The sequence below is a fragment of the Mycteria americana genome, chromosome 18 (assembly GCF_035582795.1).
Source record: "Mycteria americana isolate JAX WOST 10 ecotype Jacksonville Zoo and Gardens chromosome 18, USCA_MyAme_1.0, whole genome shotgun sequence".
Lineage (NCBI taxonomy): Eukaryota > Metazoa > Chordata > Aves > Ciconiiformes > Ciconiidae > Mycteria > Mycteria americana.
In genome coordinates, this window is record NC_134382.1 from 6,822,330 (window position 1) to 6,846,671 (window position 24,342).

A 24,342-nucleotide genomic window follows, 5' to 3' on the forward strand; every position below is an offset into this window, starting at 1 on the left:
CCCGGCTCGTCTGTCATGGTCAAGGACTGGTTTGTAACTTCATGACTGTAGAATAAAAAAAAAAAAAAAATCTCTCTCTTATTTTAACTAGTTGGGTTGAAATGGTGTTCACAGAATTCTCGGTATTGGTGGGTTTTGACTTCATAGTTCCTAGTTAGATTTTTCTCTCACAGATTTTTATTTCATTCTGTTGGCAAAGTGACAGTTATTAAAAAAGAGCCATGTTAAAACACATCTGTAAAGAGATAATTTAGAAAAGTTAAATATACCACACACACCGACATACAGATTTCAGATATAATAGATGCAAGTGCTAACAAAAGGAGAAAGAAAGAAATGTTATCTAAAACCACAAAGAAAAAACAATTTAGGCCAGAACTAAGTCAGTTATCCATGTAATAAGCCTCCGTGGCGACTGACTGAACAGATAAGTTCATGATCTCTATAATACACCGACAGTAAACTTTGCAGCAAAAGGGAAGTGTCAGAAAAGTTTTATGCACGTGCAGGAAACAGATCAGCATCGGAAAGGAGTCCAAAGCTGTCTGCAGAATCCTCCCTTACCCAGGGTAAGAATTCTTCTTGCATCACGCTAATAAATCCAGAAAGGCTTTGCATCATTATTATGCAAATGTATTTATTCCCTTCAAGAGTGTTTCTAAGGTTTGCTGGACACACTACCGATACTTTTCTCTACCCACGTGAGTGTTATCTGGATTTGGGAGCAAAGCTGTCACGAAACATTTTAACTCTTCACTCGCTGATGACCTATTTTGCCTGAAAGTGATTTTCCTTTTGCATCGGTGCCTGCTTGCTGTCCCTTCACTACGTCGTATTGTGCCACTGGCTTTTTTTGTTTGTTGGTTTGGGTTTTTTTGTAATGAAGAAGATGGAATGGTAACAGACAAAACTCAGGATGATTCTTCCATAACGTAAGAATAACGCTGCTAAGCATTTGAAGTTGCTGCGATGTCTTTTGCCTCAGCGGATGCCAGCTGCGTGACCAGCAGAACAGAACTCTGTAGCCGTGAGGCTGAGAGGGAGCTGGCCGAACAACCTGGGACAGGAGGTCTGTGAGAGCGAGGAAGGTGGGGAAGCAGCAGATGAGGCAGGAGCAACACTGCGTGTTTTCTGCTAACCTGAAAGGCACCTTGCAGCCCTCAGCAAGGCTCCCGGAGCACCTAAGGGCGTGCTCTTGGCTACATGAGCTCCATGATGGACACCTACGCGTGCAGGGGGGACAGGCAGCCCTGCCAGGGGGGCTGTGAATACTGACGGGACCCTGGTGTGACCCTGTTTGCGGTCAAGACAGAGGCATTTCCAGTTGACAGCAGAAGCAGTGTTTCAGATCCAGAATACTTAGATAGCAGAAATGTTGCTGCATCAGATCTTTAGAAATATCCAGGGGAAAGGAACAGGATTTTGAGGATTAACATTTTGTGTGTAGATACCTTATGTGGCATGTTGGAATTTAAGTCTCTTTGTGGATTTGGCCAATTAGGCTTTCTCTGCATCAGCAACTTTATACCTCCCAGGAGCGCTGAGGGATAGACGCACGAAACATTGAAAGATGTCAGAAACTGCCTTGTTAGAGACCTGCTAGCATCTCATATAGACAATCCATACGTACATAAAATATTTTACATGTAGAACATGCCCAGTCATTTCACCATCAGTCTCTCTCCACTGGGACGTCAACCATGAAAATCTGCAGTCACCAGACAGAGGAACAATGATCTCGCGGTGCAGCATTTGGGTCCTCCTTGATCTTCCTTCTGTTAACTAAACCTTGCACTACTTTAGCTGGTGGAAGATTACAGGACAAGCCCTGTGGCTTTGTTTATTATTGTCCACAGGGAGGGCTGCATCTTTGCCAAAAAAAGAAAAAGCAAAAGCAAAAAAAAAGCAGCAGCTTCAAGTGCTATTCCTGCACCAATCCTCTGGTTAAGAAGCAAACTTATAATTGGATCACTTGTGCGCGGTATGAGGATGTGGGTACGCCTGCTATAACTGGCTGTGAATAATCACCTACTTCTGCAGTTCAACTTGTGTGAATTTCAGGGGGTACACAGATGTTACTTATACAATATAGGAGGAAATTCCCCCAAAACATGGTTATTTTTGTTTAACAACAAAATACGACATCAAAATGTTGTCCGTAAATATTTCTAATCCTGGTGGGGTGAGGTGATCACCAGGAGGTTAGTAGAAAAGGAAGGAGGGAGAGAAAAAGAGAGAGAGAGGCTGCTGTGGAGAATTTTCCCATCACAGGGATGGCGACTGGAGAAAGCTGAAGGCAAGCCCGCAGTTGTGGCAATTCGTACAGTTTTTAATGCATACATCCAGAGACCAAGGAACACGAAACTGTAATTAGCAGAGAAAATAGGAGAGATGGAATCAGACTCTATCAAGGACAGCTTAAGTGTAGCCTCCAAAATGGCTGTGTCAGACATTTAACTGATGTGCCTTTTTAGACGCTTATCTAAATTAGTTATTAGAACACAATCAACTCTGTGTCTCAACCTCTGGTGGTAATGTCCCTGAAGTTATGCGAGGGATAAATTTGTCCTGTATGTTCAGGGCAAAGAACTAAATTCCTCTGATGTACAGACCTCAAATTTCCTTGTGTGTGCCTTTCTCCTCAGTGAAAACATTTCCCACTTCCCTCAGCTAAAGGCAATAACGTTAACAGCCTCCAACTTATCTCCTGTGGTACTACTAGAATCAGCCATGAAGACGGTTTACAGAGACAGCAAACAGTTGGGGTTATACAAGTGTAATTGAGGGCAAAATCTGTCCTGACATATCCTGGTGCTTTTTCAAAAAGAAGATATAATTCCACATGAAATTTCTCAGATCCCCAGGAAGAATGTGTGACTTCCTTCACAGCCATGTGATTTATTTTGCTGGCCTGTGTTCTGCAGATGAAAGGTGAGGTTAATGTTAAATAACAAGTTTGCTCTATTTTCGGCACGGGTACCTTCGTGCTATCTTTTCTAACTATGTGATAGCTCAGAGATGAAGAAGCTTAAAAATCTCCTAAGTGACCAAGTATTTTATTAATTGCTACTCAGTAATTTGGAATTCTGCTGTTGTGACAACTTCCTCACTGCACAGAGCAGTAAGCAGCAGCATCAGCTTTTTATCTAGCAATGCACTTACGCATAATCTTAACTTTCTGTGCAAGACCAGTAACAGTGGCTTAATTTGACTAATACGGAGCGTGGACCTAAAAGGTCTGAGGGACCGGAGCCAGAGTGCAGCCAAAAGCTTCTGACAGAGCCATAAAATTTTGTACCTTGTCTCCCGTTGAAGACGCTTCAAACGCATTTACTCCTACCGCTGATACCTGTTTACTTATTCATGAGAACAACTCGGAAGAAACACTTGCATGCAAAACGCACGTCTAACACGTACGACCGTAGAGCCACGGCGGAAGGGCACCACGCGACGTGCAAACGCAGCCGGGCATCGCCAGGGCTGCTCCGCCTTGGCGCCAGGCCTCGTCCATCTCCCCGGGACGGCCAGGGCTGGGCCGCACGGCCGATGCCCGCCGCATGCTGGGGCCAGCGGTGCCAGGGCCTGGGCCAGGCCGCGCTGGAGGTGGCGGAGCTCACGCTCCCCATTATTTTCTCTCGCCGAGCGTGCCATGGCAGCAGGGGACGAAGGCAACCTAAATACAATTGCCCCCGCCGCTTCTGACGTGGAATTGTTAAACCGACCCGCAGAACAATTACGGGGTGTGCGTGTCTGCGTGTGCCTGTGACCTCGCTCCGCGCGTTCTGCCGCCGCTGGGTGGGTGGGGGTGTGTGTGTGTGTGTGTGTGTGTGTGGGGAGGCCGAGCCCCGGGGCCCCCCGCCCGGGCTCGGGGCCATCCTCCCCCGGCCGTGCTGGCGGTGCGCAGCGGGCTGTGACCCCTGCGGGCGGGTGGGAGCCGGCCGGCCAGCCAGCCGCCTTTGTGCCACCAGGCCCGGCGCCTCTTCCCCGCCGGCGGCGCGGCCGCGGCCCGCTCCCCGCGCCCCCCCCTCCGCCTTCCCCCTATTCTTTTAAATCACTTCCATCCACTTTGCTGATTGGATCCGACCTCCTGCCGGGTCACGGGGTGCCCCTCCTCCTCCAATGGGGAGGCCGGATACTGGCATGCGGCTCCGGCCTGGCTGCGTTGCTGGGTGCCCGTTCGGTGCGTGCGTGCGTGCGTGAGGGAAGGCAGGCGGAGGCAGCGCTCGGCTGCCTGGACCCCCAGCCCGCCGCCGCCGCCGCCGCCGCCCCTCCTCCTCTTCCTCCTCCTCCTCCTTCTTCTCCTCCTCCTCCTCCTCTTTCCCCCCTCCCCACGGTCCCCCGCCCCGCCCCGGCCCGGTCGCCGCCCCGCTCCTTGTCTCCCCGTTAAAATGCCCCTGGGCTGCCGCTGGTGAGGCACCGCGCGGGGACCCTGCCGCTCGCCGTCGCCGCCCGGGCAAGAGGGGAGCTGCTCCCCGCCGCCGCCCCGCTCCCGCCCAGCGGCCCCGCCGCCGCCGCTTTGTCCCGGCAGCAAGACGGAGCCGCCGTTGATGGTGTAGCGCCCGGCGGAGGTAGGTGGGCGCGGAGCGGGGGAACTTGCCGGGGTTTTGTTGTGGCCGCGAGTCGGGGGGCGAGGCCCTTCCCTTCCCTCCCTCCCTCCTCGCGTGTGTGCGCGGTGCAGGGCCGGTCTTTATTTGTTTATCGGCGCGGTGAAGTGCGGGAGGCGAGAGAAGGAAGCGCTGGGTGAGGGAACTCCGGGAAGAATGCCCGGGGCTCGGCGCGGGAAAGGCGCGGAGGGGGCTTGTGTCTGCGGGCGTGGGGCTGGGGGAGAAAGTCGCTGCCAGGCTTGGGGTTGCTGCTGCCTGCTCCTGCCCCGGGAGGTGCATACACGGGGGTGCTGGGTCCGGTTCGTGCGTGTTTTGTTTGGTTGGGGGTTTTTTTCTGTTGTTTTTTTTGTTTTGCTGGAGAGGGTCGTGTCTGTTTAATGCTCGCTCGAGGAAGGGCTCTCAGAGGAAGGCTGAACTTGTTAACCTTCTAAATAAACGCGAGGTGGGGAAATATTTAACTTCAGTGGACAGGCAGAGGAAATCGACTCGGGTGTTTAAAAGATGCACTTATTTTCATGTGTGGTAGGTATGGAATGGTGAAATGAATATTTTATGCAAATGAATTTAGTCATAACATTTTCAGTAGCATAGGAGGGGGTGGGGTTTTTTATTTTTTTTTTTTAATAATTTCTCGTTCTAAAGTGTGAAAAGAAGGTGACCAGAATCAGAAAAGTAGTAGTAGGTAGACAACAGGAGAGGCTTCATTGCTGAAACTGGCTGTTCAAGAAATTGCTGGGAAGGAAACAATATGATTCATTGTTGAAGTGTCTTTTCCCTTAGATTTATTTTTATGCACTGGTTGCAGTTATTTTGATCTACTGACTTCTTATGCTGAGTTTTTCCTCGAAGCGGTAATGTTCTTGGAGATTAGAAGCTCGGAGCGTTTTTGTGCAGTCAGCAGGCTACTGTCTGATGTCTGTTTACTCCTGAGTTACATTGACCAATTATTGAAATCAAAGATATTATTTTGCTTGTGCACCAACGTAACTGAAATGAGGAGCCTCAGCCACTGGTTCTTACAGTTACAACTCAGTAAAAATGCTTTTTCGGAACAAATCTGAAGTGACATAATTCAAATAGTATGCCCATTCTTAAATATGGATTTTAACCAGCTAAAAATGAACACTGTGTCAAAAGGAGTAGTTGTTGGTTGTGAAAGGCGTGTGTCAAATTTCCGATTAATGTGCAATGTATAATATTTTTTTGTAGCTCTAGTGTTACCAGGCAAACATTTTGGTTTTTTTGTACACTGCTCCCTTAGAATTGAGAAATCCATGGTGGTTAAGAGGGGTGGAAGCGTTTCTATAATAATAAAAGCACTTCTGGTAAATACATCTCATCTTGGTTTTACTCCTTGAGTTTGTACCATAAACTATGAACTGGGGTGGATTTCAGTGGCCTGGCTTGGATGAATAGCGATTTTAGAGATTTGCCTTGTTGGTTGATGAGGTCTGGAGGGAAGAGCAGGAGGTAGATGCACACAATGCCCAGGCTTGGGAGCTCATTGTTCTTTGCCGTACACTCTGCTGTGTTTGGGACCGTGCTCTCCGTCAAGCACGGTATCTTTTTCTTTTGAGAAGTGAAAGATAGAGAATGGGAAGCGTTTTCTACCTCTTTCCTCCTTCCCCAGAATGGCCTTTTGGTAACCTTGCAAAAAAAGCAAAATAGGAAATTAGAAGCTAAAGGGTGCCAAAACATTCTGTTATGTTCTTTCCTCCTCCCCTCCCAGCGCTGGCTCTGCTTCTTTCTCTGTCTGTAAGTGAATATATAAAGAGAGAGGGAGCACATGAGGTGAGACTCGGAAGTACACTCTTTTGAACCCCTCTCAACTTTCTTTCATGTTCTACCTTCTCCCCCCAAATGAAGACCCCAGCTGGCTTGAAATAAAGATTACTCCACTTCAGATCTCTGTATTAGCTTTGGGATGTTTGGTCCGGAAGAATGTGTGCAGGGAAAACTACTGCCAAGGGAGAATACTTCAGATAAATGCACTGGGGTGACAAAAGTAAAAGAAAATGTGCAGAGGTTAGAAGTCTGTTTCAGTGTATACATGGTTTCCTTTCTTGATGATTGTTTAATGTTTTTCTTTTTACAGTAGCATCTGGAAAAAAAAACCCACAACCCACAAAAAACCCAAAAAAGCACAAAAAACCCAATTGTAGAATCATAGCATATCTTGAGTTAGAAGGGACATAAGGATCATCAATCAAGACCAACTCCCTGCTCCTTGCAGGACTACTACTATAGTGCGTGCTGAGGCTGTGAAAGAGGCTGCACAAGGGCTTGAGCCTCTCCATAGATGGGGTTACAGAGGTATGGTGAAGTCTCAGCTCACTGGTAACTTCAACTAGCTGATGATACTGAGGTATGCAGAAGGGCATAAAAAAATAACCTGTGGGCATTGAGGAAAAGATGCCAGTGTGCTAGATCTTTTGGAAAATAGGCAGCAGTGACTGTCATAGTTTAATTGCGAGGCCTCTAAGTTTTGTTTTTGACTCTTTAGCTGACTTCGGTGTATAATTGGGGTAAATGACTTTAGTTGCCTTACCTGAATAAAATGAGGTGATGATTGCCTCTGGATTGAGGACACTTTTTTTGGTATTTTTCTACCACACGTATACCTTTGGTGTGACTAGTGATCACTTTAACGTTATTGTAGGCTATTGTCTGCATGAATGCTACTGTTTGACTTCACAGAGAGGTACAGTGAAATACTTATGCTGCCTCTCTGTGGCTTTATGATTGCTGTGGCATGTGAAGTTGTACTATGGAGAGAGGGATAACTCTCTATGTGGACGAAGGTCTTGATATCTGTATGCAAAATGGGAAGCATTTCTCGGGCAGAAAAGGTAAGTGGAGCTAGGAGAGACAGAGCTGCCTTAAACAGTAATTATGTAGCTGGATTAACAAGTGGTGATTTATTTGCATCCAGGGGTTTGTTTTACTTTAGTGGGGGTTTTGTATGCATGCAGAAGCCCATCCTGTGGAGTTGTGGGTATAGATTCAGTGCTGCCACAGCAAAAGGCTAATAATCAACAACATTCACAAATGTGAAAAGAGCTGGTGTAATTCTTAATGCTGATTACAGCTTAGGTGAGAAAAATGGCATTCTGATGTTGCAGTTTAATAATTGACTCTTTTTAATAACACGCTATTTGTAAATTTACTATCATAGCTACAAAATGCATCTCTGTTCTAGCCATACTGTGTGGTAGTTTTGCCCATAAAGAAGTTATTTCACTTTTGGGAGTGGGAGGAAAAAAGTATGCTATGAGCATATAGAATTTTGCAAGTATGTGTTACTGGCTGTGTAATGGCACAGCAGAACCTGTGTTATCCTCTCAGCAGCAGCAGAGCTGTTCGTACATTAAGATTGCCTGAGGGTAGCTTTGATTTCATTACATGCCATATTTAAGGATACTGTAAGCCTCAGTAACATGTTACGCTCTGTGTTGTTGGCATATGAATACAGTACTTGAATTGTAGTTAATTTCTAGTTTAAAAAATGACAGTTGGAAAACAATTAGTTATTATGTGATCCTGAAATGAGATGAGTGAGCAACTACATAAATTTAAAAGGGTTGGTCAAGCTTGGAGTTAACCATAAAAAACCCCAAACAATCCAACTCTCTAACTTTGTAGTGTACAGGTTGGTTTGGTTCTGTGTGTTGTTGTGTGGTTTGTTTGTTGTTTTTTTTTTTTTTTTTTTTTTAGGATGGTATCCTGGTTAGGCTATTTTTAAGGTTCAGCTATTTTTCACTCTGGTTTTGCTATGGAAATATATTGTAGTTGTTTCAGTTGCATGAAGTCTAAACAAATTGTCCTGCTTGACTTCAAGGGATGCGTAGTATCTGACTTGAGCTCAGAGCTTAAATTTAAATCAATAGGCTTAAAATACGGGCATATTTTTAAAAAAAGACCTATCTTGGAACCAAAACAGAACAAAACCCCTATTGATTGGAGACCTGTTTATTTAGTGTGCTTTTTTTCAAGCTGCCTGAAATGAAGCTTGTACTCTACTGATGTGAAGTTGGTTTATTGCAAGAGGGAAACTGGAAGGTATGCGAGATTGGCGTTGGTGGCGTGGAAGGTATCGGAAGGAGGTGAGTGTGATTAGATGCAGTTTGGAAATGGCGTTTCCAGCAAGTTGCTAGGAAGAAAATCTAGCCACTTCTTGGAGTGATAGGAGGTGTTAGGGAGCAGGATCTACAACGCGGTATTGTGCTCTTTATGTTGGTTTGCCAGCAGCATTTTACACAAGCCTTTATAATGTTGGTAGCTGTGCCCAACTGCTCTTTTCAGAGAGGCTGATGTATGAACAAAGGAGCAAACAAGATATGAATACTGCGCTGGCTCCTTTTGATTTATAAGTCTACTGGGGCAAGGAATTGCTGTAAGTGACTGAAAAAACCAAACAGATCGAAATATTAGCTGACTATTCCTGTCTCAATAGGTGTTGTTTGTTTTGTTTTTTTGTTTTTTTTGTTTGTTTTCTGTAAATACAAATGTCTGTTTAGTTCATTGAGCATCCAGAATAGTTCGTTGACCTAGAGAAAAGTGAAACTAGCTTGGATACAAACATCAGTTTTCCCTCTATGCCCAATGGGGATAATGATGGCCTTTTTTTGTGAAATTCTTAGAAACGCATGCATGAAATACACCATTAGCTCTGGTACAGTGTTTCTCTGAATTCTAGGCATAAAGGATTGCATTTGTATTTGGCATCTTAATTCTGTTAAAAGTGCTTCTCTGAAAATGTAGATCAGCTTAGGTGTTGCATAAATTTGATAGATTAAATTTTTATGATTGAGTTATCAGGAAAACGGGTAATTCTTTGAACAGGTAGGTTGTCTTTTGTTCTTCCTACAGAACACGAATGAGAGGCTAGTTCACTGTTGTAAGATTCAAGGTAAGAGGAAGAAAATAAGTACTTGTTAATTTTGAGGTCTTAGTTAATCTATGTATTTAATCTACTTGTCTATATTTAAAAAATTGCTATCATGATATTATCAATCACCGATACTGAGAGTCGATTTTGGCCTGTTTCAAATATGTAACAGGATTTCTGTTTTAGAATGATGGATGTTCCGTGGTCTTTTCTAGTGCATGCAGTGAAGGTTGTAGTGTAAATTTATTTTCACGGCCAGCAGTACTGATGAAGCTTATGTTCTAGTAGCTCTTCTGAGGAGACAAGAGCTTGGAAGTCCTGAAGTTTGCCCCCTCCATCCCTCTTGCCAGTTACTTTTTCTTTTTCCCCTGTCCTCAATAACACTTGAATGGGCCAGTGGCATGGATGTGCCGACGGACTAGCTGGCTGCCAAGCAAAACTTAAAATGCTTGTTTCTGTCTGGCCATGCCTTAGTGGGGATGTAGTTAATTAGAGAGTTTTTTCCTATCCATCTGCTGGCTTGCACAAAACTCTCAGGAATGTTGGTTATTGCTGAGATGACTGTCGTGGCAGGCTTGTTTGAAATTCGTTGCGCACCAGAAGTTACTGGCATGAAATGAGAGGATAAGGGAATTGAGGGGGGGGGGAGTGGGGGAAGTGAGGTGAATTAGGGAAGTTCATTTTCTCTGAGAAACCAGGTTAAAGAAAGAGAAAGGAAGTTCTGTCATCTAGTGCTAACAAATATTTCTGTCTGTGTGATCAGCAGTTTCTCCTTTATGTTCGTCTTTTTGATATGGCCAACTGTTTTGGGGTGGAAACAGGCAAGTTCTTGGGCACTTGGCCCATCTTCCTGCAGGTCTTCCTTCCTTTTTTTGGAGCTGTTTGGAAGCGTTTGTAGTCATCAGCTGGTCTGGGAGCAGGCATCTCTTACAACTGTTGGTTAAAATACATAGGGGGAACATTCTTGTTATATATTATGCTAAAAATTAATAAAAACATTAAGGAGCAGAATTTCTTATTAGTGAGAAATCACTGTTAAAATTTTAGAAAACCAAGCTTTTGTTTGGTTTGACATGGCTTTTGGGGTGTGTGTGTGTTATACTAATTCTCCAGCAAATGAATCCTTATCTAGAGTAAGCCAAATTGATTTTAGGGGAGTAAAAATGATAGATCTTATTTGATCTCAGATATCTTGCAAGTGGTATATATTAAATTCTTAGGAGGCAGATGCTGTATATTAAACTCTTGATCCTACAGTCACATTTCTGTATGTGGAATCATGGTAGTCTGAATGTGTGTAGGGGAATGGATGGGGGAATCTACTTGGGTGGGGGGGTGTTGATCATGCACATCATGACACACATAACCTATATATATATATATATATATATATTTGTGCCTAACGTGAGGTAGGGGCACATTAATGAGTTAGGGTAGGCTAAGTTGCTGTGTAACTTACTGAATGTTAGATACACAGCAAGTGTTCACTCTCAACGACAGCACATGTGAGAGATGCCAATTTTCTTTCCCTGAAGGACAGGTAACTTCAAGCAGCCCTTTTTACTTCTATCCTTTAGTAAATGGCTCTGGGCGCTTAACGCAGTGGCTGTGACTCATGGGACCTCATCTGTGCACTTGTACCTTGAGTCAGCAGTCCGTGCAGTACTACTCATTCCATAACCACCCATGTATTACATAAACTGACAAATTGTCTTGCTCATGTCTTAAAAATTTTAACAAAAGGTATTTGTAGCATTGGCGATAGAAGCTCTAGTGAAGAGTGGTTTTAAGTTTCCTTTAAGTGAGAAACAGCTAAAATATGTAGCGAACAGTAGACTTTTAGTGTTAGAGTTGCAGCTAAAGGCCTTGACTCAGACTTTTGATGCCAGAGATAGGTCTTTTCTATACTGCTACTGAAATCGCTATGGTCTAGAGGCAGCTGGTAAGACTGTGCTTTGTTTTAAACCTGAGCACTTATGATAATTACATGGTTGCATTGCTCTGTAAAGCAGGATGATCTAGACTTGAGTGTATTGGTGTGTTGGAATAGAGAATTAAAACAGAACATGATGGTTTCTGTCAAAGTCTACTATTTTGGCAACTATTTAAAAAAAAAAAGGTGAGTTCAGTTAGTAATTAACTATGTATTATAGGATGTTAGGGGATCAGAGGCTTTGTGCTAAATAAAGTTATTAAATATATGTGTTTAAGGATTATGAATCTTCTTAAACAAATGTGTATATGACAGTAGCCTGCTGATACCAACAACCACAAGGGACTAGAATACATGGTGTTGATGCTAAAATGCCTTTTTCTTTTCCTTGATTTAGGAGTCTTCATCCATTCAGGCATGTTAACATGAAAAGTGTCATAAATATGAAAGAAGAAAGTGACAGTACATCATAGAATTTTAAGTGCTTTAAGGGTTGTATTTCTCCAAGAAATTATACCCAGTAAAAAGTCATGGTGCCCAGACAATCGGGACTTTCAGATTTGCTTTGAATTAAGAAAGAGCACTTGGCATGTGGGAAGGTTCTTCATGGTGACAGGGTGGACACACATGCATCAAACGCTTTTTCCTATACCTGTAATTGAAGAGTGGCCCTGAGCTTGGAAAACTTTGAGCTGAAGGGAGCTGCTCTTCTCTTAAACTTCTGTCTTCCACTGTGTGTGTGTGGGGGTTGTTTTTTTATTTTTTTATTTTATTATTTTAAATAGTGGTGCTCATCTGTTCTTTGGAAGTTTTTCTCGCCCACAAAAACAACTTAACCCGTCTCTTGGAATGCTACCTGTGTTCCTTTATAATTCTTCTTCAACTTGTTTTCCCATCCCCTCTGTCTGCAATAGCTTTAATGCAGGTAGTTCACCTCTTGTTCAGGTGTATCAGCTTCACTGCGATCATACTTCAGTATGATCTAGAACGGAAGCGTGAATTTAGAGGTATGAAAGAAACTTCAAAGTATGGAAGCAGAAGCATGAACATATATTGGTGAAGTTGCTTAAAATTTACCTGGTTAAGGCCCAGTATCCGACAAGATTCTGCAAAGAAAGCTTTGCCTTGCTCCTTGCTCTTAGTAAATTTAAAAATGGGAAAGACCACAGGTTCTTTAGGCGAACAAAACACACACAATTTAACTGTAGTTGTGTGTTCTTGTGGTACCTGGTATCTCTGTGCCTGGTATCTCTGTCCTGTATAAAAAGGAATGCAATGTCTCCATTAGAGATCTTCTAATGAGGTCAGTGCAGGAGACTTAAACACTTAATCCTCATTTCTACAAACTGGGAGTGAGATGCAGGAAATCTAATTTATGTCTCCAAGGTCATTCATTTTCACGAAACTTAATAGACCTGCCTCTGACTGCTCCTTAAACCACTGAATTATGCTACTTGCCTTCTAAAGTGAACCCTTAAGATGAGAAACTTTACCCAATGATAGAATGAACTTAATGGTATCTGTACACTTAAAGATTTCTGGGAGTCAAATGCCCAACTAGTAAGAGTCATCAGGAAATAAACTGGCTTACCTTAAGACTGGTTTGAGCTCTGCGTTTAATTTCTAATGTGTTTTATTTGTAAGACTTAAACTATAGGTTTGTTGTTATCACACACACAAGTTTATTTGATGTTACTGGGAACAAAATGGACATGGACATGTTTTTAGTGAAGTAAACCCCATTTTATTTTTTGAGAACTTGCTGTGATTTGCCCCTTGTATCTGTGGTTAATCAGGGAAACCTTCTCCCCCTTCCTTGTTCACAGTGTTTTCTGTGACTCAGTTTCCATGGTAAATTTTATATTCCCTGCTGCTTAATTCATCTGAACTCAGGGCAGAAGCTATGGAAGGCTTTCAGATGATGACAGTAGAAGAACTGTTTAAGGCTGCTCTTGTGTTGGCTGGCCAAAGCTGGAGTAGGGTATTGTTTCAGAGGTTAGGCTTTAAATCAAAGGAATTGAGTGAAAAGGGGCAAACATGGATAACTCGATAAAGGTGAATGTTTGTGAAGAAACGTGGATGGAGTATGGTAATACAAGTAGTTCTCCTAAGGCAGAGATGCAAATAAAACAGCCTAACGTCTAAATAAAGGGAATATGGATTTAGGGCTTTTCCGTTTATAGGCAGTCTCTTGGTGTTGGGGGAGTTGCAATGCATGCTTCTGGATGAAAGTCTGAATAATATTTGGATTAGAAAAGGGCCAAGTGGACTGTTACCATATGTTCTTGAAAGAAAATAGGGAGAATCCAAGTTCTCTTTTGACCTGCTGCAACACTCCTGGTTGCTGTTTGAATGCCTTCATCAAAGTTCTGAGATATTGTAGGAGCGCAGTGGGTGAAAAGGTAGTGATGCACGTAGTCTAGTAGGTTTTTTTATTGTACTAATCTGTAGGGAGGTGCTAGAATTGTCAGTGACCTCTTGCTACATGTCAAATGTCCTTTAGCATGTCAGTAGAAACATATGTGGCTTGTAACATACTTATTTTGTACCTCTGCTTATATTTTTTCATAATTGTGCCAATTTCCCTACTGTAGACTTTGGAATTCTACCTGCTGTTACTCTTTTTTGGTAATTAATGTGAGCATTTGAGGATATGTTTCTTTTTCTATGAGTCTCAGTTACTATCACAGCTTACCTTCCGTGGCTGACTTTGTTAAACACAGTTCTGTAAACAGCATATCTGCTCATTCTTCTGGTTGGAAAAAGTAATTTGGTTCTTATTTCCTGCTTCTCTTCATGTCGAATAGACTTCATCTTTTATTGTTGAATTTTATTGTCTAACTGCATGCTTCTCTTTCCATGTCTGTAATATATGAAAAATGAAACCATCTCCACTTGTATTCTCATTCTATGTCACTTCTCTCTGTGCAGGCTTGCTTCAATTAATGAGCCCTGTTCTCTTCCCTACACTAATTATTCATCAAATAACTACTTCCATAGCTTTTGTCCCAAAGTACAAGTTTAGTAAGACGTTGAAAGTAATTACTTTTGTGTATGTTTAGTGAAGTCTTCTGAGTCCTGATAAGTTATATTCACACTTTTCCTTGCTGGGACTCTTGTGAGGCCCTAATGCACATGTTGGATATTCTTGAATAGAAACAAAGGCTGGGAGGGATTATTAATGAAGGAGGCCTCTTGTTTATAACATTGTTTGAAATTAAACATGTTTCCTGTATTAAATTCCAAAGGTATTTTAATTAGGTCACGTATTTAATTCTTGAAGATGATAAAGGGTCATGCTACAAGTAGACAACAAGAGACTGGAAAGATTGCATGTTGTAAATTCATAACAAGAATTTAGATGATGTTGGTATTGCAATATTTGGATTGTGCTCCAGACACTTAAAAAAACCCCCAAAATCCCCCCAAAACTACCCCCCCAACCAAACCAAACAACTTGTTGCATGACCTTGAGCTGAACAACTCATTGCAATTGTGTTTTTGTGCTTATGAAATAGGTATGATGATACGTTGTCACTGTTATCAGGAAGTTTTATAGATGTAAAGCAATATGCAAATGCAGGGGGTTTTATATCTGTTTACTTTGCTAATCTGAAAACGTATGTTAACTTAGTTACACATTACACGTTTTCTCTTTGCAATGATCATGAAATAGCTAGTTAATGCTTTAAAAACAACGCAAAAAATCCTCCCAAATCTAGCAGCTTGGCCATCCCCCAATACAGAGAGGACTTGACTTGGTAGCTCAGAACCGTGAAGACCTGTGCTGTGGCAAACCTTTAGCTCTCTTTCTGTGGTATGTTATTGTTTGGTATGGAGGACCAGCGAGCTATAAAATAATGAAGAAACGTGGGAATTTTTAACTTTTTAATGGCAGTTTGTGCTCAACAGTGGGCTACAGGAACATAGGTAAACTCTCAGGAACCTGTTGTTCTACTGGTTAAGAAATGACTACATTTCAAAAAAAATAACCTGAGCAGCTCTCTTCTCAGTTTATTGTGGTTACTTGCACATTTCCCCCCCCCAGTGCAGAATTAAGTTCTTGTGGTATTTTACCATGTTACTATTTTTTTTTCCTGTTGGAACATAACAGGGAGGTAAGGTGTGCTTTAAAAGTATGGATGTTTTGGTGGTGCTGGTTTTTTTTTTTTTTCTTCTTTCCTATATTGATGCCTGGAGACTGATACATAGTAGGTGGTATATTTGCATCAAGGCACCAGTGATCTGTTCTATGTGGCTATAGATCATCACTTTCTTGCTGTATCTTTTAAATTAAGACATAGTTGCTCTTCTTTTACTTCAAAGTCTCCCTCTGATGGCAACTTTCTGTTGTATCTTTGCATTTGTTATTTTGTGTCTTGATGTATCATCAATATCTATCTGGTATTACTTGTTCATATCAAAGTAGTTAAGGATTTTCTGATAACAGCAGCTGCAGAAAATATTTAGTACTTCAGTATTGAATGGAAATTATTATCATTGTTTTTTAAATGCCTGTTCTGTTAGCTGCCAAACTTGAGTTTTATATCAAATTTTCTTCTTAAAGTTTTAGAATAAATTTCTAGCTTGCTATTTCCCATGGTTCTCAGAACTGTTTTATGCTACAATTCTTGTCATGAAACAAGTTTGCCTTTAAAATAAGCTTTGTAGGTATTACTGTAACTTCTTACTCCCTGGTTTACTTATTTGTGCTTTTAGCAGAAAATATATGCCTTCATGCTTTGTAATAGCAGGATGTCTCTAGGTATTACTAATGTAGAGCTCCTGTACTTAGTCTCCCGCTTGTTACTAATTGACTATTTGCTCATTCAGAGAACAGTTCTGAATCAATACGGGAAATACATTCTGAGTAACATTCTCTCTACCTCCTTAAAGTGAATGAAATTTTGCTTTCAGGTGTACAAAGGTGAGGATATAAATGTTGAATGAGCCTTCCAAGATGGAAAGAGGTGATGTCACCCATTAGTAAACTAAGGAAAGCCAGAAGGTTATTTCCTATGTACATGTTTGCTTTTAACAAACATATGTTCTTTAGAATCTAGTTCAGTAGGAACAGAATTTGAACCTCATTTAAATATGGTTCTTTAAAATCAGTCTGTGGTTCAGTGGGTGTATGAAGAATAAAACTTGTATTCTCTCTAGCTTGCTCTTCCCCCCCCAGGTGAGAGGAAGGAGGGGCTCCAGAGAGGAAAATTAGGCAGATGAGATTAATAGTTGCAGTGCAGAAAACAGACTGATCCTTCTGTGATCTTCAGTTTCTGTTTGAAGTCCAACCAGGTCTATTCTCTGTGTGGCTGGATGTGTTTTTGAGCTCATATAGCCGTTCTGTCTAGCCTGTGACGAGGAGAAGAGGTGGTGGCTGTAGTGAGCTGGTGCCACGAGTAAAACCAAAATATTCTTTAAACTTTAAAATCAAACTTGACAATATACAAACAATTATTGGGGAGCATGTCTGGGGGGAAGAGGGTTTCCTTCTTCTTTTCTGAAAGTACTTAGGCATGTGTATGAGTATGCATGAGTTGTTGAATGTGATTTATTTTTTTCCCCTACTAGTTTTTTTTTTTTTTTAGGGAGAAAATGAATATGATTTTATTTTTTTTTTCCCCTGCTAGTTGTTTGGGTTTGGTTTTTTGAGAGAAAATGAAGACAATGTCCACTGTGTTCACTTTCCACACTATAACGATGTAGAAATATACCAGACTTAAAAGGTACCTTAAAAGTACCGCTCTGCTGTAGCAGCAGAGCCCTTGTCTTCAATGTTTAAGTTCAGGCAAATGCCTTAGTGATAAAAAGTATTTTAAATTTTGAAGGTAGTGGATTTTTATGTGGGAAGAACCTGTTTGGGTAGCATCGGTTAAACATCCCTTTGAGATTGTTGCCTGCTTAGTTCCTTGATGTTAACAGTTCTCAGGTCATCAGTTCCTACTTGCAGAAATAGGACTTTAGGGGCCAGTCATCCATAGCACAGTCTGACTTCTGTATCTGTGGAAAAATGTCTTGTGTTTCAAAAGACTGCAGATGTTAAGTGTTTGTCAGAAAGAACTTGCAGAGCATGGTACATGGCTGATACGCTTGCTCTAGTGACTTGATTAGCTATGAATTTGGACTGTAGATAAATTGGCTGTCAGGGTGGGCTGTAAGTTTTGTCTCTATAGTACAGTACAATTTTAAAATTATTATTATTTTTTTAAACCACTGGTATCAAACCAAACCTTTACTACTATGGGCACTGAACACTGCAGCAGCTTGAACTGGAAGTTTTCACATTAGTGAGAAACTGCTTAGAGATGAAGGGTGTGCAGAAAGTCTGACATCAGGGGGTAGCCCTGGGTAATGAAATGCATCAGGTCATTTAAGAGGAGGGAGCTGAAATGTGCTATTACGGTGCAACATCTAAGGAGTTGGTTTCAAAATGTGAAAGAACATCATGTGAGCAATAGCACACCTCCCCGGTCCCTTTAGGAGCTGGATATCCATCTGAATTAAGTTTGTCCATTATGATTAGTTGAGTATATTCCTGAAAAGACAAAGGCTTTGTATAGTCTTGCTTTTTTGATGATCTGGAGCTTGAGGAAACCCACATTTCTCTGTAGTGGTAACTCCTTCAGCTGTGTCTAAAATTTGATGCTTTCTGGTAGGAGGCAAAAATATTTGCTATGCATTTAGTTCTCAGTGAAGTGTCATAGCTGAAACGTTTAAAGAAATCTGCATTTGATTACAAGGTTTAATTTTGCTTTCTTGTGCACGTATTTATTTCTTTTTTTTCTCCAACATGGGATTTCTTGCTATTTTCTCAGTGTGAAAAGAGCCCGTACAGTGCCTTTCGTCATGGCATAGTCTAATCCAAAAGGAGATTATATGAAAAACTTACTGGTTTGGGGAATGTGCTTCTCAACGAGAAGAATGTCACAGCTCACCGACACATCACTTCATTCTGTGCGTGTGAGGATAGTTCATTGTAGATATATTTGCTTTATGTGTTAAAGAGAATTTCTTTTGTGACTTTGAATAACTATAAAGCTCAGAATTACACAGCTGAAGACTTTGAGGTGAGTAATTGATTCAGGTTTGGGATACAGTTAGATGCCACTTCTGTATTGGTGACAGGTTTGATTGTTAGCACCACATAAAATGGTAGGTTTGGACTTCGTTATTCTTGGTCGGAGCGGCGAAGAGATGGATACGTGGGTAGCCTATTGAGTGTCCATCGTGTGGTCAGCGTTGACCTGACTGGACTAGTTACTGCTTGCCACAGGTATGAGGCAGTGGCTGTGGTAAAGGTAAGCAGAAAGGGGTTTCTGGAGGCTTTCAGGCAGTTTGAAATATTTCTGACTGGGTTTGGAAGAAGGTGGAAGAGCTGTGGAGATGATTACTAGGGGAGCTTGGGAGTGCAAAATGTATTTATGGAAATAAGCCAAGACTTAAACAGAACTGTAAAGACCTGTCTTGTGATCAGCTTTTTAACGTGAAAAGAGCTCCCCAGTTTGAATTACAGGGCTCTGGTTAAATGACTACATGAGGTGTGTTTAAAAATAGCAAATGTATTTTATGTCCAGTCAAATAAGGTTCTTGGCATTCAAAACTCAAATGAAATCTCTGTTGACTTGCATCTGACAGCCAAGTGGCTCAAATCCTATGTTTCTTGAAGGAAAATTGCTTTTTTCTGTTTTAGATTAATTCCATTGTAGCCTGGAACATCAAATCATCTTGTACTGGGTTTTCTTTTAAAGAGTAGGATCTATAACTCTGCAAGCATGCTTCAGTTCAGCTATTTAAAATAGTTTTTTTAATGCTTATGCTAAGGCAAGTTATAATTTGTGAACACTATTTTTTCAGTGTGAAATGGTCTGAATGCTTCTTTAGCTTGTTTCTGTGCACTTCAGTTTGCCAGATTAACAGAGCTATTAATAATAGCCACTCTTGCTTTTTCGGCATGAAAGAGTTGGTAAGCATGGAGCTATAGGTAGTTTGTACTTTTAATTAAACTTGTACTGGGATTATCTTGTATTATCAGTTGCCTTCTAGAAGATTATGTTCATAAAAGGTTCTCGAGTTGTTAACTGGAAGAGATTAAAGTGATTGTTGGCATGTTAGTAGAATTATTTGTTGCCTGTGCAGCATTTGTTCATAGCTTTAATTTTCCGGTAATGGCAGACAAGTCAAATGCAAGCATCTGAATTTTAAAATCTACACTAGCTGACAAAACCAGGCTGTATTTTGGAGTGATTGTCTCTTATTATTATTTTTTTAATGTGATGTTTAGTTGTTTAGAAGTAGTGAGTGGGAGAATAGGTTTTTTTTTTTCCCAGTGTTTCTGTACTGTTAATTTGTGGTGATACTCTTAAATGGTATGACCAGAAAAGTATTTTATTCAAGAATGGAAACCCACTTAAAGCATGGAGGGCACAAATGAGCGTAAAGAACTGATGAGCAGATTCTGGAGAAGATAGCTTCCATTATAGTGGGCTTGTAAATCCTTGCTGTACCGGTCAGTTAGTCAATATAGGAAAGGCATTGAAGGAATCCTGCGCTTAGATAAATAATGTGCTGAAATACAGTGCTTAGTATGATTGTATGCATCTAGATCTGTTTAGAATTAACTGTGAAATATGTTGTAGCAGTAATGAAGAATACAGTGGGGGTGTCTCTGCTGTTATCAAAATCCATTAGCAAGTTTTGCTGTGCTTGAATGCCTTTCATTGTTATGCTTTCTGGTTCATCCTAGAGCAGTATAAGTAAATGGCATCCATTCTGTGCCGATATAAACAGTTCCTATATGCTTTACAAACAATGATGTTACAGTTTGAGTAAACATCTGTTTAGCTTTTAATAATGGATACCAGGCAGGTTGTAGAACTTTTAGCTACAGTTGCATGTGTTTGAGCTACAACAAGGAAAAACAAATACGGAGACGATCTGGCAAACTCTTACGTTGTCTGATTATGCACAGCTATACTGTGAAAACATGACCGACTGTTTTGAAAGGTAATCTGTGGGAGGAATTCTTGTCTGTAGAGTAAGTTGTTGATGGCTATAGGTTCCAGTGCGTTCTGTGATGCTACAGAAAAGTATTGCGCTATTCGGCTCTGTATGTCTTCTAAAAAATATTTTTCCCCTCCCATTTTTTAAACAAGAACTACCCTTGTAGTTCTTTGAGTTTGTGTGGGCTGGGGGAAAAGGAGATCTATCTGTACATGAATAGATTTGAGTCAGTGCATCACAGCAGAGTTGTGCCAATGTTGTGCAATACTAATGTTAAGCCCACTGCTTCAAACTGATGATGACTGCAAAACTTGACATTACCACTAACTCTTCCACATGCTAATACACTTATCTCAAATTTGGAGATGTTTGAAATGATTAAGAATTCTAATCTTAATTGCTCGTTGGTTGCCAAAAGTGTGTTCTGTTAACAATATGTCCAATTTATCTTCATCCAGCTTTCCTTCTGCCCCCTAATGATGGTTGCATTATGTTGTCAGCATAAACATGTGCCTAGCTTACTGAATTTACAGAAAGGCTTTTTGTGTTATGTGACTGTATTTAGAGGTCGTGTATTGAGAGAGATGTGTGTGAGTTTTTAATTTGAAAACTTATAAAGCAGTGACCATTCCTAGTGTTCTGCTTTGAACTGTGAAAACACAATTCCTGTCTGTAGTAACCTGCAAAACCAGATTTTCATTGCAGAGCATCTGATGAATGCCTCACTATATTTTGAAACATAACTTCTTGGTTTTTTTAATGTTCTTGCAGATAGGCAGTATATACGTGATAGCTAGTCACCACATGGTGGCAATTTTCTCAGTAAAGGAATTTGTGTGGGTAGAAAGTCTGAACTTTCTTTGCTCAAACATGAAGAATGCAAGCATGCTTTAAGTTAGGCATACTAGTTACATTGATCACTCTGTTTTCCAGATGTAGTGAGTTTGAGAAGGGGTATGTATCAGAAGGGACTATCAAGAAATTAGCATTAGTTCTGTCTTTGAATTTAGTATTTCATGCATGTCTAGCCTGTAAAATGCTAAATGCAATTTTTTTCAATTATAAAGGCTTAGCAAGGCTTAGAGATTATTTTCTGAGATTCTAAAATACTTACTATTTAATACATAATGCAAAAGGAAAACCTGGTTTCTTAATGTAAGAACATGAAAATGGAACCAGCTGCAACATTATGCCACCCTGATGCAGCTTTGATGCTACATTTTTAGCAGTAGATTAAATATTGATACCTCTTTCTTCCCCCTCACCTTCCAGTACACTCTTAAAGCTTTTGCAGTTGTTTTTAATTTTTTATAGAAGAACTGGTCAAGCTTCTGTAATTCTTTTCCTCTAGATTTTTATGAAGTATTAACAGTTTGTTTGTAGTTTAGGGGGGAAAAAACTGTATGAGCAATTTTCTTCTATACATAAGTGAATCTGTGAACAAGAGAACTGCAGAACTCTGTAAGCTCTAATGAAACATGTTCATATCGATAAGAAGGAGCATGATGTCCCTTGGCTGCAGCAAAATCATACCCTAGATCAAGTAAACAGTATATGAAATTAAACTAGTAAAATGGAAAATAAATGTGTAATTATATCACAAATGAAAGACAGATGTTAGGAACCCAGGGATTACGAGGGCTGGTATGAAAACCATGCAACAATCTGATGCTTGTTTGAACCATATGTTAGCTCTCAAGTGTGAGTTATATTCCACTGAAACTGTTCAGGATACTGGAAAAAAAGTTCTTATACTTCTGAGAGTTAGGAAAGTAGAGCAGTTAAGAGGAGATTTATAAGGCTGTCAGAATATTCTGCTAGGACTGGAAACGTTTGAATTCAGTAGGACAATGAGCTGCCTACTACAGAAAATCATTTGGCTCCGATGGCAGGGTGTACAGGTAGTCTGTCTCACGTAGTAGCAAGGCAACGAAGAGTTCGTATTTTGTCACTGTTGGCTTCTGAGACTAAGCAGCTTCACGTAGCTCTTGGAATTAGCTTAGCCCATCCCCAAATGTCTCCTGTCTAGAAGCTAGCTTGTATTTTTGAAATGGATTCACTAAATGCTCTTTCCTTACTAGCAAAGAAGCTGAAACTTCACAATACTTAACAGAATCTCTTTTTAGTGGGCTAAAGGTGGCACTGTGCAGCATTATAACTAAAGTGGAGTTGGAGGATCACTGAAAATGTTTTTAGGTCCAACTGTAAGCTCTATAAAATACTTAGTCTGCTAAATTCTGATGGCTCTCTGTAGTCCTTATAGGGGTGGAAATTAAATCAGTGGGACGTGTTTCAGGACTGACCCAAATAGTACATACTGACCCAAATATTAGCAAACTGATTTTTATTTTATATTTCTGTAAGTGGTATTGCTATTTTTTTTTAAATACTGTAGCAAACTAACTGACTACTCAAGTTGTCAACTGCAGGCTGAACAAAGACATGCTAAGATGACCTGACTGAAAGTGCAGTGCTTTCTCTCCTGATGTATTGTTTAGCTCTGTTGTATGTATGCGTATGTGTGTGTTTGCAGCTTTATCTCTAAGTGGATGGTCAAAGGTTCAAGGTTTCTAAGATGCACAGAAGAGCACTGATTCTGTGTGCTAGGTTATTGTAACTTGATGGCAGCATTGAACTGAGTGCTATGAGGAATTGGTTCTGTTGTGAAGACTTTTCCCCTTTGTACTTCTTGTGTTGTTCTACTCACCTCATATCTTGCAATGGGAAAAGTAGGTATCAGAGGGAACCTAAAACTTAACTAAAGTTTGGGTTTGCTCCAGTTGCCTTTTAAGCTTCATTGGGTAGTTAGTCTTTTAGAGGCCAAATTAAGATCAATACTGAAAACATTCTTTTTTGTTTTGTAGTGGTTTATCTACCTGGCCAGACTGGACCAATGAGGTGGGATGCAGATTTAAATGTCTGTAGTGATACCCTGTGGTTTCCCTATAAACCCCTAGTTCTATAAACTTGCTTGAATTTTGTAGAAACTAGCAATAGTTCTTGCTCTTCAATGTCAAGCTCTGAAAAGCCCACTCAGCAGGGAGATCTCTTCTGAATTGTAGCTGTTGAGCTTTCTGCTTAGTTTGTTTGCTCTTCTGCAAGCAGTTTGTACAAAAAGTATCTATCATGCAGCTTGCTTTCGGTTTTAATTTGATGCAGGCTTCCCCATCTGTTCTTACTGCAATTTCCCTTTCCTAGTTTTTTTGTTAGTTTGTTATGTAGACGGATGAGTAAATACTTCTGGGTGGTAAACTATCAAGAGTAGAAACTGAGTGTCCAATGTAATGTTTCACATTAAAAAAAAATAATCAAATGAAACAAAATAATAGCCCTTCTTGATAAGGAAGAATGCAAAGTACTTTAAATATTGGCAAAAATCAGAGGGGGAAAGATAGCACTTAATGTGGAAGTTCGGCATCTGTGGTGAACTTGAGTCCATCAAGAAATGATAGAGCAATAAAATTTAAACCAGTGGTGGTGTTTGAAGTATTTGGGGAGATGTGGAACCTAAAACCATATATCCTCTTGTTCTTGGAGTAATAAACTTTTTTTTTTAAATTCTGGATGGAGAGAGAATTAACTGCTGAGTGCAGTTTTTGATCTTGTTAGTAGCTTGGTTTTCTGCAGTAGCAGGTATATCTGTTTAGCTTGGCTTCAAGTGTCTTGATAACTGGGCCAACTAGTTATGCTTGACAGGTATGAAGTAGAGAGCGTAACATTTGAATAATGGTGACCTTGTTTGTAGAAACTCAAGACCTCACCTGTGTGGGGTTTTTTTTCTGTTGTGCATAGCTTGTTTTTTAGAGGATTTTAGGGAAAAAAAATGCATGGAGCACCTCACAGATATCTGTGGAGGTAAAAGGAAAGACTTGGTTGTGATCTTGCCTAAAAACAACCTCCCTTCCCCTTGAATA

General features: G+C 40.8%; 1 protein-coding gene across 4 annotated transcripts in view; it reads left to right on the forward strand.

Moving 5' to 3' along the window:
* The first annotated feature begins 4,173 nt into the window (after positions 1 to 4,173).
* RERE (arginine-glutamic acid dipeptide repeats) overlaps positions 4,174 to 24,342 on the forward strand; it is a 259,220-nt gene continuing 239,051 nt past the window's right edge. For 2 of the 4 annotated variants that reach the window (XM_075520186.1, XM_075520189.1), the window contains exon 1: positions 4,175 to 4,568. The gene's annotated coding sequence lies outside the window, so the exon portion shown is untranslated. Of the gene's footprint in view, positions 4,569 to 24,342 lie in introns of all 4 variants that reach the window. The other 2 variants (XM_075520190.1, XM_075520193.1) reach the window with 2 other exon arrangements.